Here is a 16,257-nt window from a genome sequence, read left to right on the forward strand (position 1 = left end):
GGTAATGGCCAGAGAGCGGCAGCATTTCTGCTTTTGCAAATCTGGTAACTAGGGAAACAGACTTTTCTAGCAGTGGTGTTCTCCGGTTATAAGTTAGAGTGGAATGTGCCTGGATAAACCCCCAAAAGCTGATGTCTCTTTACTTATGTTTGTTTTTTGAAATGAATTTATATTTTTTATTGGAGTCATATTCCATTGTGTACATGGACAGTCCTGTGTTGTGCATTCCTCTGTTGATGGACATTTTCGTTGCTTCCAAGTATTGGCTGTGGTAAAATATTGCCGGAGTGCAGGATTGCCAGCCTGTGTCTTTTTTTTTTGTTAGTTTGTTTTTTCGTTTGCGGTACGCGGGCCTCTCACTGCCGTGGCCTCTTCCATTGCAGAGCTCGGGCTCCGGAGGCACAGGGCCAGCAGCCATAGCTCACAGGACCAGCCGCTCCGTGGCATGTGGGATCTTCCCGGACCGGGGCACGAACCCATGTCCCCTGCATCGGCAGGCGGACTCTCAACCACTGGGCCACCAGTGAAGCCCAGCCTGTGACTTTTTGATTCTCATACTCTCTCAGGCTATAGGCCCAGCAGTGGGTATGCTTGATTGAACGGTAGCTCAATATTTACCGTTTCAAGGCACCTCTTTGTGTTTTCATTACTGGCTCTTACCATGTCCCACGTTGAACCAAGGGTAGGCGTTTCTCCACAACCCCTTCAGCATTTATTGTTTGCAGAATTTTTGCTGATGGCCATTCTGACTGTTGTGAGCTGATAGGTATTTGTAATTTGGATCTGCATGTCTTTGATTACTCCTAATGTTCAGCTTTTCCCACAACTTTTGTAATTTCTGTTAAACAAAAGCAGAAAAAAACGGTGAGTACAATAAACCTCTTAAAATTGACTTCTTGGAAGGTTGCCCTCTTTTGAATTTTTTGGTCGATTTTCAAACCCAGGATTTTTTTTGGAGGGCAGGTGTCATTGACAGGCCTGCAAGGAGTATGAATATTTAGTGACCATTAGAACTGGGGTTAAAGCTGCTGTTGTGGGAAACGGCCACAAGGCGGCAGCGTTTCTCCATTCCCAAATCTGGTTACTAGGGCAGCAGAGCCTTTCTGGAAGTCCTGTTCCTAGGTTGTAAATTACAATGGAATGTGCCAGGAAAAACCCCCATAAGTTTATGTGACATTACTTCTTGTTGGTGGTTTTAATTTTTTTAATCGGGGTAATGATTAGAATATTGTTTGTCCTAGGTGTACACAATCTGGTTCATTTGTACATTACATATATATATATATATATATATATTCACGTACAGATCCACTTCCCATGTAAATTATTGCAGAGTGTCCCATAGACCACCCTTGCTATATGGTCGGTCTTTTGATATATGTATTTAATAGGTATTTGTACACGTATGGTAACCCTAATCTTAATTTTTCCATTCCCCCCGCCTTTCCTTTTAGATAAGCATAGTTTGTTTTCTAAGTCTGTGAGTGTCTCTCTCTGTGGAAATATGTTCATTTGTGTCAGTTGTTAGATAATGCCTATAAGTGATACCATAGGATATGTCTTTTGCTTTCCGACTTACCTCATGTTCTGTGATTATCTCTAGGCTCATCTGTGGTGCCCCAAAGACCAGGGTTTCATTGTTTTCCATGGCTAATATTCCACTGTGTACATGGACCACTTCTTCTTTATCCCTTCATCTGCTGATGGCCATTTTGGTTGCTTCCGTGTCTTGGCTATTGTGACAGTTCCTGCAGTGCAGCTGCTGAAGCCTGTGCCTTCTCGACTCTGGACTTCTCAGGTGAGAGGCTCAGTGGCGGGCCTGCTGAATGGAATGGTGGCTCAGTTTTTACTTTTAAACGCAGCTCCTTTCTGTTCTCATTATTGGCTGTTACCACTTTATATCTCACCAGCAGCTAGAGGGTACACAGTTCTCTAAAACCCCTTCAGCATTTATTGTTGGTAGACTTTTTGCTGATGGTAGTTGACATGTGTGAGTTGAAACCTTTTTGGAGGGTAGATTTGCATGAGTCTAATAATTCCTGATGTTGAGCTTTTATCCATTTTCTTCTTTCTTGAAAATGAGTGAGTAAAACTTACCCCTCCATACTATCTCCTTGAAAAATTTGCCAGCTTTGAATGATTTGGCCATTCCCTACCTCAGGACATTTTTTGACGGCAGGTGTCCTTTACAGCCCTGAGTCCTTGTGAATGTTAAGTGACCATTAGCTGTGGGTTTAAAGCCGCTCTTGTGGGAAACGGCCACAAGGCAGCAGCGTTTCTACATTTCCAACTCTGAGTTTTTGGGCAACAGAGCTTTCCTGGAAATCGTGACAGTAAGCTGCAAATTAGAGTGGAATGTGCCAGCGCAAACCCCCATAGCTTATATCTCCTAGATTGTTGTTTGTCTTTTAAATTTAATTTTTATGAATTATCAGAGCAAATTTGATAAGAATGTAGATTCTCCTAGGTGTACAGTGTCTGGTTCATCCTATCAATGTATCTGTCTATTCCTCTTTCGATCCTTTCCCGTGTATGTTATTATAGGGTGTTGAGTAGACCTCTCTTCGTATTCCATAGGCACTTTGTGATTATACATTTCATAAGTATTAGTGCATATCTGTTAACCCCCATGTCCTAGTTCATACATTCCTTATTCCTTTCCATTTGGTTAAACATTAATTGGTTTTCTGAATCTATGTGTGTCTGTCTCCTGGAAATTATTTCATGGGTGTCAATGTTTAGGTAACACCTATAAGTGATGCCATGGGATGTCTGTCTTCCAGTTTCTTTCTTACTTCAAGTTGGGTGATTATCTCTAGATCCTTCTATGGTGGTGCCAACGGCACTGTTCCATGCTTTTTCGTGGCTAATATTCCATTGTGTACATGGACGACTTCTTCCTGGTGCATTTTCCTCTTGTTGGACATTTCGGTTTTTTCCAGGTCTTGGCTCTGGTACATGTTGCTGCAGTGCAGGATCGTCAGCCTGCGTCTTTGTGATTCTGGTCTACTCAGGTGATAGGCCCATGAGTGGGCCTACCAGATCACATGGTAGCTCCATTTTTACCCTTAAATGCACCTCCATTCTGTTCTCACCACCGGCTGTTACCAGGTTACATCCCACCAGCAGCTAAAGGGTACACAGTTCTCTAAAACCCCTTCAGCATTTATTCTTTGTAGACGTTTCTGCTGATGATCATTCTGACGGCTGTGAGGTGAACGTTTTTGTACACTGGATGTGCATGGCTTTATTAATTCCTGATGTTCAGCCTTTTTCCTTTCCCGTTTTTTTCAACAACGACAAAAAAGAAACAGAAGACAAACGTGCATTAAATATGCCTCTTGAAACTGTCGTTTTGAAATGTGGACGACTTTTGAATGTTCTGGTCGATATACGACCCCAGGATTTGTTTTCAGGGCAGGTGTGATTTACAGGCCTGCAATTATTTTGAATGTCAACTGACCATTAGGGCTGGGATTAAAGCTGCTGTTGTGTGAGAAGGCCACAAGGTGGCAGCAGTTCTCCTTTACCAAATCCGGTTACTAGGGCAACAGAGCCTCAATGGCAGTGGTGTTCTAGCTTGTAATTTAGAATGGAATGTGCCAGGAAAAAGCCCCTTAAGTTTACGTCGCACTACTTGTTGGTTTTCTTAATTTAATTTTTATTTTTTATCACAGCAAGGTTGATTACAATGTTTGGCTTGTTCTAGGTGTGCAAGACGTGGTTCTTTTACACATATACATATGTCTATTCTTCCTGGGATCCTCGTCCCGTGTACGTTATGACAGAATGTTGAGTAGTCTTCTCCTGGTATTCTGAAGGTCTTTGGTGATTATATATTTCACCTGTGTTTGTATATGTCTGTTAACCCCAATATCCTAATGTATCCAATCCTCACCCCTTTCCATTGGTGATCCATAAGTTTGTTTAATGAATCTGTGATTACCCTTCTCTGTGGAAATACCTTCAATGGTATCAATTTTTAAGTAACACCTATAAGTGACATCATACGATATGTGTCTTTCTCTTTCTGACTTCCTACAAGTCGCGTGATTAACTCTAGACTCATCTGCGGTGCTGCACGTGGCATGGTGTCCTTTTTTTCCTTGGCTAATATCGCGTCTGTACATGCACCAGTTTTCTTTGTCCACTCATCTGTCGATGGACTTTTTGGTTGCTTCCATGTCTTGGCTGTTGTAATAACTGCGGCAATGCACATTTGCCTGCCTGTGTCTTTCCAATTCTGTCTTCTTACTTTATAGGCCCAGGAGTGGGCCTGCTGGTTCATACGGTAGCAAAATGTTTACCTCGTAAAGTCACCTCCATTTTGTTCACATCAGTGGCTCTTACCAGGTTACATCCCACTTAAAGTTGAGGGTATGCACTTCTCCACAACACCTTCGGCATTTATTGTTTGTAGTTTTTTTCTTGCTGATGTTTATTCTGACTAGTGTGAGCTGATACCTCCTTGTGGTTGGATTTGCATGCGTCTCATTCCCCCTGAAATTGAGCTTTCTGGCATGTCCTTCTTTTCTTCAAACTGTGAGTACAGCTTACCTCTTCAAATTGTTTTCTTGAAGTATGTGTGACATTTTGAAATATTTTGGCCATTACCTCCCTCAAGACAGTTTGAAGGCAGGATTCATTTACAGCCCTCCAGTTCTGGTGCATATGAAGTGACCCTTAGCAAAGGTTTTGAAGCTGCTGTTGCAGGTAATGGCCAGAGAGCGGCAGCATTTCTGCTTTTGCAAATCTGGTAACTAGGGAAACAGACTTTTCTAGCAGTGGTGTTCTCCGGTTATAAGTTAGAGTGGAATGTGCCTGGATAAACCCCCAAAAGCTGATGTCTCTTTACTTATGTTTGTTTTTTGAAATGAATTTATATTTTTTATTGGAGTCATATTCCATTGTGTACATGGACAGTCCTGTGTTGTGCATTCCTCTGTTGATGGACATTTTCGTTGCTTCCAAGTATTGGCTGTGGTAAAATATTGCCGGAGTGCAGGATTGCCAGCCTGTGTCTTTTTTTTTTGTTAGTTTGTTTTTTCGTTTGCGGTACGCGGGCCTCTCACTGCCGTGGCCTCTTCCATTGCAGAGCTCGGGCTCCGGAGGCACAGGGCCAGCAGCCATAGCTCACAGGACCAGCCGCTCCGTGGCATGTGGGATCTTCCCGGACCGGGGCACGAACCCATGTCCCCTGCATCGGCAGGCGGACTCTCAACCACTGGGCCACCAGTGAAGCCCAGCCTGTGACTTTTTGATTCTCATACTCTCTCAGGCTATAGGCCCAGCAGTGGGTATGCTTGATTGAACGGTAGCTCAATATTTACCGTTTCAAGGCACCTCTTTGTGTTTTCATTACTGGCTCTTACCATGTCCCACGTTGAACCAAGGGTAGGCGTTTCTCCACAACCCCTTCAGCATTTATTGTTTGCAGAATTTTTGCTGATGGCCATTCTGACTGTTGTGAGCTGATAGGTATTTGTAATTTGGATCTGCATGTCTTTGATTACTCCTAATGTTCAGCTTTTCCCACAACTTTTGTAATTTCTGTTAAACAAAAGCAGAAAAAAACGGTGAGTACAATAAACCTCTTAAAATTGACTTCTTGGAAGGTTGCCCTCTTTTGAATTTTTTGGTCGATTTTCAAACCCAGGATTTTTTTTGGAGGGCAGGTGTCATTGACAGGCCTGCAAGGAGTATGAATATTTAGTGACCATTAGAACTGGGGTTAAAGCTGCTGTTGTGGGAAACGGCCACAAGGCGGCAGCGTTTCTCCATTCCCAAATCTGGTTACTAGGGCAGCAGAGCCTTTCTGGAAGTCCTGTTCCTAGGTTGTAAATTACAATGGAATGTGCCAGGAAAAACCCCCATAAGTTTATGTGACATTACTTCTTGTTGGTGGTTTTAATTTTTTTAATCGGGGTAATGATTAGAATATTGTTTGTCCTAGGTGTACACAATCTGGTTCATTTGTACATTACATATATATATATATATATATATATATTCACGTACAGATCCACTTCCCATGTAAATTATTGCAGAGTGTCCCATAGACCACCCTTGCTATATGGTCGGTCTTTTGATATATGTATTTAATAGGTATTTGTACACGTATGGTAACCCTAATCTTAATTTTTCCATTCCCCCCGCCTTTCCTTTTAGATAAGCATAGTTTGTTTTCTAAGTCTGTGAGTGTCTCTCTCTGTGGAAATATGTTCATTTGTGTCAGTTGTTAGATAATGCCTATAAGTGATACCATAGGATATGTCTTTTGCTTTCCGACTTACCTCATGTTCTGTGATTATCTCTAGGCTCATCTGTGGTGCCCCAAAGACCAGGGTTTCATTGTTTTCCATGGCTAATATTCCACTGTGTACATGGACCACTTCTTCTTTATCCCTTCATCTGCTGATGGCCATTTTGGTTGCTTCCGTGTCTTGGCTATTGTGACAGTTCCTGCAGTGCAGCTGCTGAAGCCTGTGCCTTCTCGACTCTGGACTTCTCAGGTGAGAGGCTCAGTGGCGGGCCTGCTGAATGGAATGGTGGCTCAGTTTTTACTTTTAAACGCAGCTCCTTTCTGTTCTCATTATTGGCTGTTACCACTTTATATCTCACCAGCAGCTAGAGGGTACACAGTTCTCTAAAACCCCTTCAGCATTTATTGTTGGTAGACTTTTTGCTGATGGTAGTTGACATGTGTGAGTTGAAACCTTTTTGGAGGGTAGATTTGCATGAGTCTAATAATTCCTGATGTTGAGCTTTTATCCATTTTCTTCTTTCTTGAAAATGAGTGAGTAAAACTTACCCCTCCATACTATCTCCTTGAAAAATTTGCCAGCTTTGAATGATTTGGCCATTCCCTACCTCAGGACATTTTTTGACGGCAGGTGTCCTTTACAGCCCTGAGTCCTTGTGAATGTTAAGTGACCATTAGCTGTGGGTTTAAAGCCGCTCTTGTGGGAAACGGCCACAAGGCAGCAGCGTTTCTACATTTCCAACTCTGAGTTTTTGGGCAACAGAGCTTTCCTGGAAATCGTGACAGTAAGCTGCAAATTAGAGTGGAATGTGCCAGCGCAAACCCCCATAGCTTATATCTCCTAGATTGTTGTTTGTCTTTTAAATTTAATTTTTATGAATTATCAGAGCAAATTTGATAAGAATGTAGATTCTCCTAGGTGTACAGTGTCTGGTTCATCCTATCAATGTATCTGTCTATTCCTCTTTCGATCCTTTCCCGTGTATGTTATTATAGGGTGTTGAGTAGACCTCTCTTCGTATTCCATAGGCACTTTGTGATTATACATTTCATAAGTATTAGTGCATATCTGTTAACCCCCATGTCCTAGTTCATACATTCCTTATTCCTTTCCATTTGGTTAAACATTAATTGGTTTTCTGAATCTATGTGTGTCTGTCTCCTGGAAATTATTTCATGGGTGTCAATGTTTAGGTAACACCTATAAGTGATGCCATGGGATGTCTGTCTTCCAGTTTCTTTCTTACTTCAAGTTGGGTGATTATCTCTAGATCCTTCTATGGTGGTGCCAACGGCACTGTTCCATGCTTTTTCGTGGCTAATATTCCATTGTGTACATGGACGACTTCTTCCTGGTGCATTTTCCTCTTGTTGGACATTTCGGTTTTTTCCAGGTCTTGGCTCTGGTACATGTTGCTGCAGTGCAGGATCGTCAGCCTGCGTCTTTGTGATTCTGGTCTACTCAGGTGATAGGCCCATGAGTGGGCCTACCAGATCACATGGTAGCTCCATTTTTACCCTTAAATGCACCTCCATTCTGTTCTCACCACCGGCTGTTACCAGGTTACATCCCACCAGCAGCTAAAGGGTACACAGTTCTCTAAAACCCCTTCAGCATTTATTCTTTGTAGACGTTTCTGCTGATGATCATTCTGACGGCTGTGAGGTGAACGTTTTTGTACACTGGATGTGCATGGCTTTATTAATTCCTGATGTTCAGCCTTTTTCCTTTCCCGTTTTTTTCAACAACGACAAAAAAGAAACAGAAGACAAACGTGCATTAAATATGCCTCTTGAAACTGTCGTTTTGAAATGTGGACGACTTTTGAATGTTCTGGTCGATATACGACCCCAGGATTTGTTTTCAGGGCAGGTGTGATTTACAGGCCTGCAATTATTTTGAATGTCAACTGACCATTAGGGCTGGGATTAAAGCTGCTGTTGTGTGAGAAGGCCACAAGGTGGCAGCAGTTCTCCTTTACCAAATCCGGTTACTAGGGCAACAGAGCCTCAATGGCAGTGGTGTTCTAGCTTGTAATTTAGAATGGAATGTGCCAGGAAAAAGCCCCTTAAGTTTACGTCGCACTACTTGTTGGTTTTCTTAATTTAATTTTTATTTTTTATCACAGCAAGGTTGATTACAATGTTTGGCTTGTTCTAGGTGTGCAAGACGTGGTTCTTTTACACATATACATATGTCTATTCTTCCTGGGATCCTCGTCCCGTGTACGTTATGACAGAATGTTGAGTAGTCTTCTCCTGGTATTCTGAAGGTCTTTGGTGATTATATATTTCACCTGTGTTTGTATATGTCTGTTAACCCCAATATCCTAATGTATCCAATCCTCACCCCTTTCCATTGGTGATCCATAAGTTTGTTTAATGAATCTGTGATTACCCTTCTCTGTGGAAATACCTTCAATGGTATCAATTTTTAAGTAACACCTATAAGTGACATCATACGATATGTGTCTTTCTCTTTCTGACTTCCTACAAGTCGCGTGATTAACTCTAGACTCATCTGCGGTGCTGCACGTGGCATGGTGTCCTTTTTTTCCTTGGCTAATATCGCGTCTGTACATGCACCAGTTTTCTTTGTCCACTCATCTGTCGATGGACTTTTTGGTTGCTTCCATGTCTTGGCTGTTGTAATAACTGCGGCAATGCACATTTGCCTGCCTGTGTCTTTCCAATTCTGTGTTCTTAGGTGATAGGCCCAGGAGTGGGCCTGCTGGATCATATGGTAGCAAAATGTTTACCTTATAGAGGCACCTCCATTCTGTTCTCATTAGTGGCTCTTACCAGGTTCCGTCCCACTTAAAGTTGAGGATATGCTCTTCTCCACAACACCTTCAGCGTTTATTGTTTGTAGTATTTTTGCTGATGTTTATTCTGACGAGTGTGAGCTGATTCCACTTTGTGGTTGGATTTGCATGCGTCTCATAATCCCTTGAAATTGAGCTTTCTGGCATGTCCTTTTTTTCTTCAAACTGTGAGTACAGCTTACCTCTTCAAATTGTTTTCGTGAAGTATGTGTGACATTTAGAAATATTTTGGCCATTACCGCCCTCAAGACATTTGGAGGGCAGGTTTCATTTACAGCCCTCCAGTACTGGTGCATATGAAGTGACCCTTAGCACAGGTTTTAACGCTGCTGTTGCAGGTAACGGCCAGAGGGCGGCAGCATTTCTGCTTTTCCCAATCTGGTAACAAGGGAAACAGACCATCCTGGCAGTGGTGTTCCTCGGTTATATATTAGAGTAGAATGTGTGCCCAAAAGCTGATGTCTCCTTACTTATGTTTGATTTATAAATTGAATTTATATTTTTTTTATTGGCGTCATATTCCATTGTGTACACGGACCACTTCTTCTTTGTGCATTCCTCTGTGGATGGACATTTTTATAGCTTCCAAGTGTTGGCTATGGTAAATATTGCTGGAGTGCAGGATTGCCAGCCTGTCTTTTTTTTTTTGGCGGTACGTGGGCCTCTCACTGCCGTGGACCCTCCCATTGCAGAGCACAGGCTCCGGACGCGCAGGCCCAGCAGCCATAGCTCACGGGACCAGCCGCTCCGCGGCATGTGGGATCTTCCCGAACCAGGGCATGAACCCGTGTCCCCTGCATTGGCAGGCAGACTCTCAACTACTGTGCCACCAGTGAAGCCCAGCCTGTGTCTTTTTGATTCTCATCCCCTCAGGCGTTAGGCCCAGCAGCGGGTATGCTTGATTGGATGGTAGCTCAGTATTTACCTTTACAAGGCACCTCATTTTTGTTTTCATTACTGGCTCTTACCATGTCCCACACTGAACCAAGGGTAGACATTTCTCCAAAACCCCTTCAGCATTTATTGTTGGCAGAATTTTTGCTGATGGCCATTCTGACTTGTGTGAGCTGATAGGTTTTTGTAATTTGGATTTGCATATCTTTAATCATTCCTAATGTTCAGCATTTTTCCATGCGTTTTTAAATTTCTGGTACAGAAAAACAGAAAAAAACGGAGAGTACAATTAACCTCTTGAAATTGTGTTCTTGGATGGTTGCCCTCTTTTGAATGTTTTGGTCAATTTTCGACCCCAGGATTGTTTTTGAGGGCAGGTGTCATTCACAGGCCTGCAATGAGTGTGAATATTTAGTGAGCATTAGCACTGGGTTTAAAGCTGCTGTTGTGGGAAACGGCCACAAGGCGGCAGCATTTCTCCATTCCCAAATCTGGTTACTAGGGCAGCAGAGCCTTTCTGGGACCAATGGAATACAGAAGAAGGCATCACTGAAGTCTAATTCAGAATAGCATGTCCTGGTGGATGGTAGAATGACCAGCAGGGTGTAGGAATTAGGAACTACTGGATGTATATCCTCGGTGGCTTCACTGACCGTCCTGACATCCTTTACCAGGTCCCCAGCAGCCCACGGGGCTCTCGTGGTCAGGGCAATCCCAGGTTATGGAGCTCACCTGTGCAACTACCCAGCAGCCCATGGGGCTCTCCTGGTCAGGCCCTTCCCAGGATATGGGGCTCACCTGGGCAGGTCCCCAGCAGCCCACGGGGCTCTCATGGTCAGGCCACTCGCAGGTTATGGAGCTCACGTGTGCAACTACCCAGCAGCCCATGGGGCTCTCGTGGTCAGACCCCTCCCAGGATACGGAGCTCCCCTGGGCAGGTACCACGGCAGGGCTGGGCACACAGGAACCGTGCACATAGCCCTCATTTCAGAGCACGCCAGATCGCCTGTCAATCGGAGCTGACACAGAGCACCTGAGAGCAGGACTTGAACTAACAAACAGCAGCTCCGACAGGTCTGTGACCCTGGGCATCACTCTGTGCGGCCTCCCTCTGCCTGGTCTTCCAGAGACTTCCACTGCAGCCGGGGCACCAGGCCTCTGTCTCCACCCATCACCCCTCCTCTCCCTGACTCCTGGGTTCCTCTCATTAGGAGAGGGTCTTCTTGAAGTTGTCTCCCACTCACCAGCCAGGTAAAATGATTAGAAAACAAGCCGGAGCTGCAGCCCCTTGTCTCTCCTGAGTCTCAGGACCTGGCCGGTTCAGCGAGGTCTATTTTCTGCAAGGTGAGCCCCTGAGGGGTGAGGATTGGCTGACCTGGGCAGCCTGACCCTGCCGGCCAGCCCTCCCCAGGTGTGCCTGGCTTGAGGTCAATATAAACACCACTCCAGGCAGCAAGAGCCCCTGCAGCTGTGCCTGACGCCATATTCTCTGCCCCGTCAGCAGTCTCGGGTCTGTGCTGGTGGGAGGGAGTGAGGGGCCACGGCTTTGTGGGTGGCCCGGTGTGAGTGGGGCTCTGCTGGACTTTCTGCAGGAGTTGCCAGGCTGCCACCTGCTAAAGAAGAGGATGTGTCACCCATAGCTTCCGCTGGAATTTCTCCCCGGGCAGAGGTGAGGAAGGAGAAGAGCAGTGGGGGCCGGGACAGGAGGGGTATCTCAGGCAGGGAAATGGAAAGCTTCCAGAAGAGGGCCCGGGGCCAGGACCATCCTGGCTGGCCTGCAGGCACCAAGTCGGCCTGCGTGCTGTCGCTGGTGTGGCTCCACGGCCATTCCTCTAGGCTTTCAAGTCCTTGTACATATTGAGGTGTTTTACCTGGGAAGGGTGGGAACAGTTCAGCAGCAGCTGGCCTGGGACTCAGCTCACGTTTACTCACAGATGCCTCGGCACGGTCCCCCAGCTTTGCAATGAGGACGCTCCTTGAGGGGGGGCTGCTGGCTGCATGGGAGATGATTCCCCACCTCTGACCAACTTCAGAATGGTTTCCCACTGGAGCAAGTGCCCTGATAGGGTTTTCCTCTGTGTAACTGGTGGGTTCTGTTTTTTTTTTTCTTTTTTGGTTCAAGGTAGATTTTATTCCTCTTTTATGTATTTATAGATATAAGCATGGAAATAATTCATTCATATAGATACATCTGTGTGAAGGGAAGAACTTTTTTCTGTTTTATTTTAAAATTTTATTTATTTTTTAAACTTTTGACATTTAATTTTATTTATTTTTTTATACAGCAGGTTATTATTAGTTATCTATTTTATACATATACACCTACACAGGTCAATCCCAATCTCCCAACTCATCCCACCACCACCACCCCATGGCTTCCCCCCCTTGGTGTCCATACGTTTGTTCTCTACCTCTGTGTCTCTATTTCTGCCCTGCAAACCAGTTCATCTGTCCCATTTTTCTAGGTTCCACATATAGGCATTAATATACAATATTTGTTTTTCTCTTTGTGACTTACTTCACTCTGTATGACAGTCTCTAGATCCATCGACGTCTCTACAAATGACCCAGTTTCATTCCTTTGTATGGCTGAGTAATATTCCATTTTATATATGTACCACATCTTTATCCATTCGTCTGTCTGTGGGCATTGAGGTTGCTTCTATTACCTGGCTATTGTAAATAGCCGTGCAATGAACATTGTGGTGAATGTGTCTTTTTGATTTATGGTTTTCTCTGGGTATATGCCCAAAAGTGGGATTGCTGGATCATATGGTAATTCTATTTTTAGTTTTTTAAGGAACCTCCATACTGTTCTCCATAGTGACTGCATCAATTTACATTCCCAGCAATAGTGGAAGAGGGTTCCATTTGTCCACACCCTCCCCAGCATTTGTTGTTTGTAGATTTTCTGATGATGCCCATTCTAACAGGTGTGAGGTGATACCTCCTTGAAGTTTTGATTTGCATTTCTCTACTAATTAGTGATGTTGAGCAGCTTTTCATGTGCGTCTTGGCCATCTCTGTGTCTTCTTTGAAGAAATGTCTATTTAGATCTTCGACCCATTTTTGTATTGGGTTGTTTGTCTTTTTAATATTAAGCTGCATGAGCTGTTTATATATATTGGAGATTAAACCTTTGTCCATTGATTCGTTTGCAAATATTTCCTCCCACTCTGAGGGTTGCCTTTTTCCATTCCCGTTTTTTAACAAAAAAAATAAAAATAAAGAAAAAGAAGCAGAACACAAATGTGCGTAAAATATGCCTCTTGAAACTGTCGTTTCGAAATATGGACGCCTGTTGAACTTTTTGGTCGATATACGACCCCAGGATTTGTTTTCAGGGCAGGTGTCATTTACAGGCCTGCAATTATTTTGAATATGAACTGACCATTAGCGCTGGGATTAAAGCTGCTGTTGTGTGAAACGGCCACAAGGTGGCAGCAGTTCTCCTTTACCAAATCCGGTTACTAGGGCAACAGAGCCTCACTGGAAGTCGTGTTCTAGGCTGTAATTTAGAATGGAATGTGCCAGGAAAAAAGCCCCTTAAGTTTGTCTCACTACTTCTTGTTCGTTTTTTGAATTTAATTTTTATTTTTTATCACAGCAAGTTTGATTACAATGTTTGGCTAGTTGTAGGTGTGCACCATGTGGTTCTTTTACACATATACATATGTGTGTTCTTCCTGGGATCCTTTTCCCATGTACGTTATGACAGAATGTTGAGTAGTCTTCTCTTGGTATTCCGTAGGTGTTTGGTGATTATATATTTCACCTGTGTTTGTATATGTCTGTTAACCCCAATATCCTAATGTACCCAATCCTCACGCCTTTCCATTGGTGAACCATACGTTTGTTTAATGAATCTGTGATTGCCCTTCTCTGTGGAAATATCTTCACTGGTATCAGTTTTTCGGTAACAACTATAAGTGATATCATACGATATGTGTCTTTCTCTTTCTGACTTACTACAAGTCACGTGATTACCTCTAGACTCATCTAGGTGCTGCAAATGGCATTGTGTCCATTTTTTCCTTGGCTAATAGTCTGTCTGTACATGTACCAGTTCTTCTTTGTCCACTCATCTGTTGATGGACTTTTTGGTTGCTTCCGTGTCATGGCTATTGTAATGCTGCGGCAATGCACATTTGCCTGCCTGTGTCTTTCCAATTCTGTGTTCTTAGGTGATAGGCCCAGGAGTGGGCCTCCTGGATCATATGGTAGCAAAATGTTTACCTATAGAGGCACCTCCATTCTGTTCTCATTAGTGGCTCTTACCAGGTTCCGTCCCACTTAAAGTTGAGGATATGCTCTTCTCCACAACACCTTCAGCGTTTATTGTTTGTAGTATTTTTGCTGATGTTTATTCTGACGAGTGTGAGCTGATACCACTTTGTGGTTGGATTTGCATGCGTCTCATAATCCCTTGAAATTGAGCTTTCTGGCATGTCCTTTGTTTCTTCAAACTGTGAGTACAGCTTACCTCTTCAAATTGTTTTCGTGAAGTATGTGTGACATTTAGAAATATTTTGGCCATTACCTCCCTCAAGACATTTTGTGGGGAGGTTTCTTTTACAGCCCTCCAGTACTGGTGCATATGAAGTGACCCTTAGCACAGGTTTTAAAGCTGCTGTTGCAGGTAACGGCCAGAGGGCGACAGCATTTCTGCTTTTCCCCATCTGGTAACTAGGGAAACAGACCTTCCTGGCAGTGGTGTTCCTCGGTTATATATTAGAGTGGAATGTGCCCGGATAAACCCCCAAATGCTGATGTCTCCTTACTTATGTTTGTTTTCTACATTGAATTTATAATTTTTATTGGAGTCATATTCCATTGCGTACATGGACCATTTCTTCTTGGTGCATTCCTCTGTTGATGGATATTTTCGTAGCTTCCAAGTGTTGTCTATGGTAAATATTGCAGGAGTGCAGGATTTTCAGCCTGTACCTCTTTTATGGTTTTGATTTCTTTTGCGGTACGCAGGCCTCTCACTGCGGTGGCCCCTCCTGTTGCAGAGCAGAGGCTCCATATGCACAGGCCAAGCAGCCATAGCTCACGGGACCACCCTTTCCACGGCATGTGGGATCTTCCCAGACCGGGGCACGAACCCGTGTCCCGTGCATCGGCAGGCGGACTCTCAACCTCTGCGCCACCAGGGAAGCCCAGCCTGTTTATTTTTATTTTTTTTTTTTTGCGGTAGGCGGGCCTCTCACTGTTGTGGCCTCTCCCCTTGCAGAGCACAGGCTCCGGATGCGCAGGCTCAGCAGCCATGGCTCACGGGCCTAGCCGCTCTGCGGCATGTGGGATCTTCCCAGACCGGGGCACGAACCCGTGTCCCCTGCATCGGCAGGCGGACTCTCAACCACTGCGCCACCAGGGAAGCCCCAGCCTGTTTATTTTTGATTCTCATCCTGTCAGGCGATAGGCCCAGCAGTGGGTATGCTTGATTGAATGGTAGCTCAGTATTTACCTTTCCAAGGCACCTCCTTTGTGTTTTCCTTACTGGCTCTTACCATGTCCCACGTTGGACCAAGGGTAGGCATTTCTCCTCAAACCCTTCAGCATTTACTGTTTGCAGAATTTTTGCTGATGGCCATTCTGACTGGTGTGAGCTGATAGGTTTTTTTAATTTCGATTTGCATGTCTTCAATTATTCCGAGTGTTCAGCATTTTTACAGGCCTTTTTAAAGATCTGTTAAAATAATAGAAAAAAACAGAGAGTACAATTAACCTCTGGAAATTGTCTTCTTGAAAGGTTGCCCTCTTTTGAAATTTTTGGTCAATTTTCGAACCCAGGATTGTTTCTGAGGTCAGGTGTCATTCATAGGCCTGTAATGAGTGTGAATATCTAGTGAGCATTAGCCCTGGGTTGAAAGCTGCTGTTTTGGGAAACGGCCACAAGGCGGCAGCATTTCTCCATTCGCAAATCTGGTTACTAGGGCAGCAGAGCCTTTCTGGAAGTCCTGTTCCTAGGTTGTAAATTAAAATGGAATGTGCCAGGAGAAACCCCAATAAGTTTATGTCACATTACTTCTTGTTTTAGTTTTTTTAATCGGGGTAATGATTAGAATACTGTTTGTTCTCAGTGTACACAATCGGGTTCATTTGTGCATAACATATATATATATATATATATATATTTTTTTTCATGTACAGAGCCACATCCCATGTAAATTATTGCAGAGTTTTCCATAGACATCCCTTGCTATATGGTCAGTCTTTCTGTTATATGTATTTAATAGGTATTTGTACACGTATGGTAACCCTAATCTTAAT

The sequence above is a fragment of the Mesoplodon bidens genome (genome assembly GCF_964165515.1).
Source record: "Mesoplodon bidens genome assembly, chromosome: X".
NCBI lineage: Eukaryota > Metazoa > Chordata > Mammalia > Artiodactyla > Ziphiidae > Mesoplodon > Mesoplodon bidens.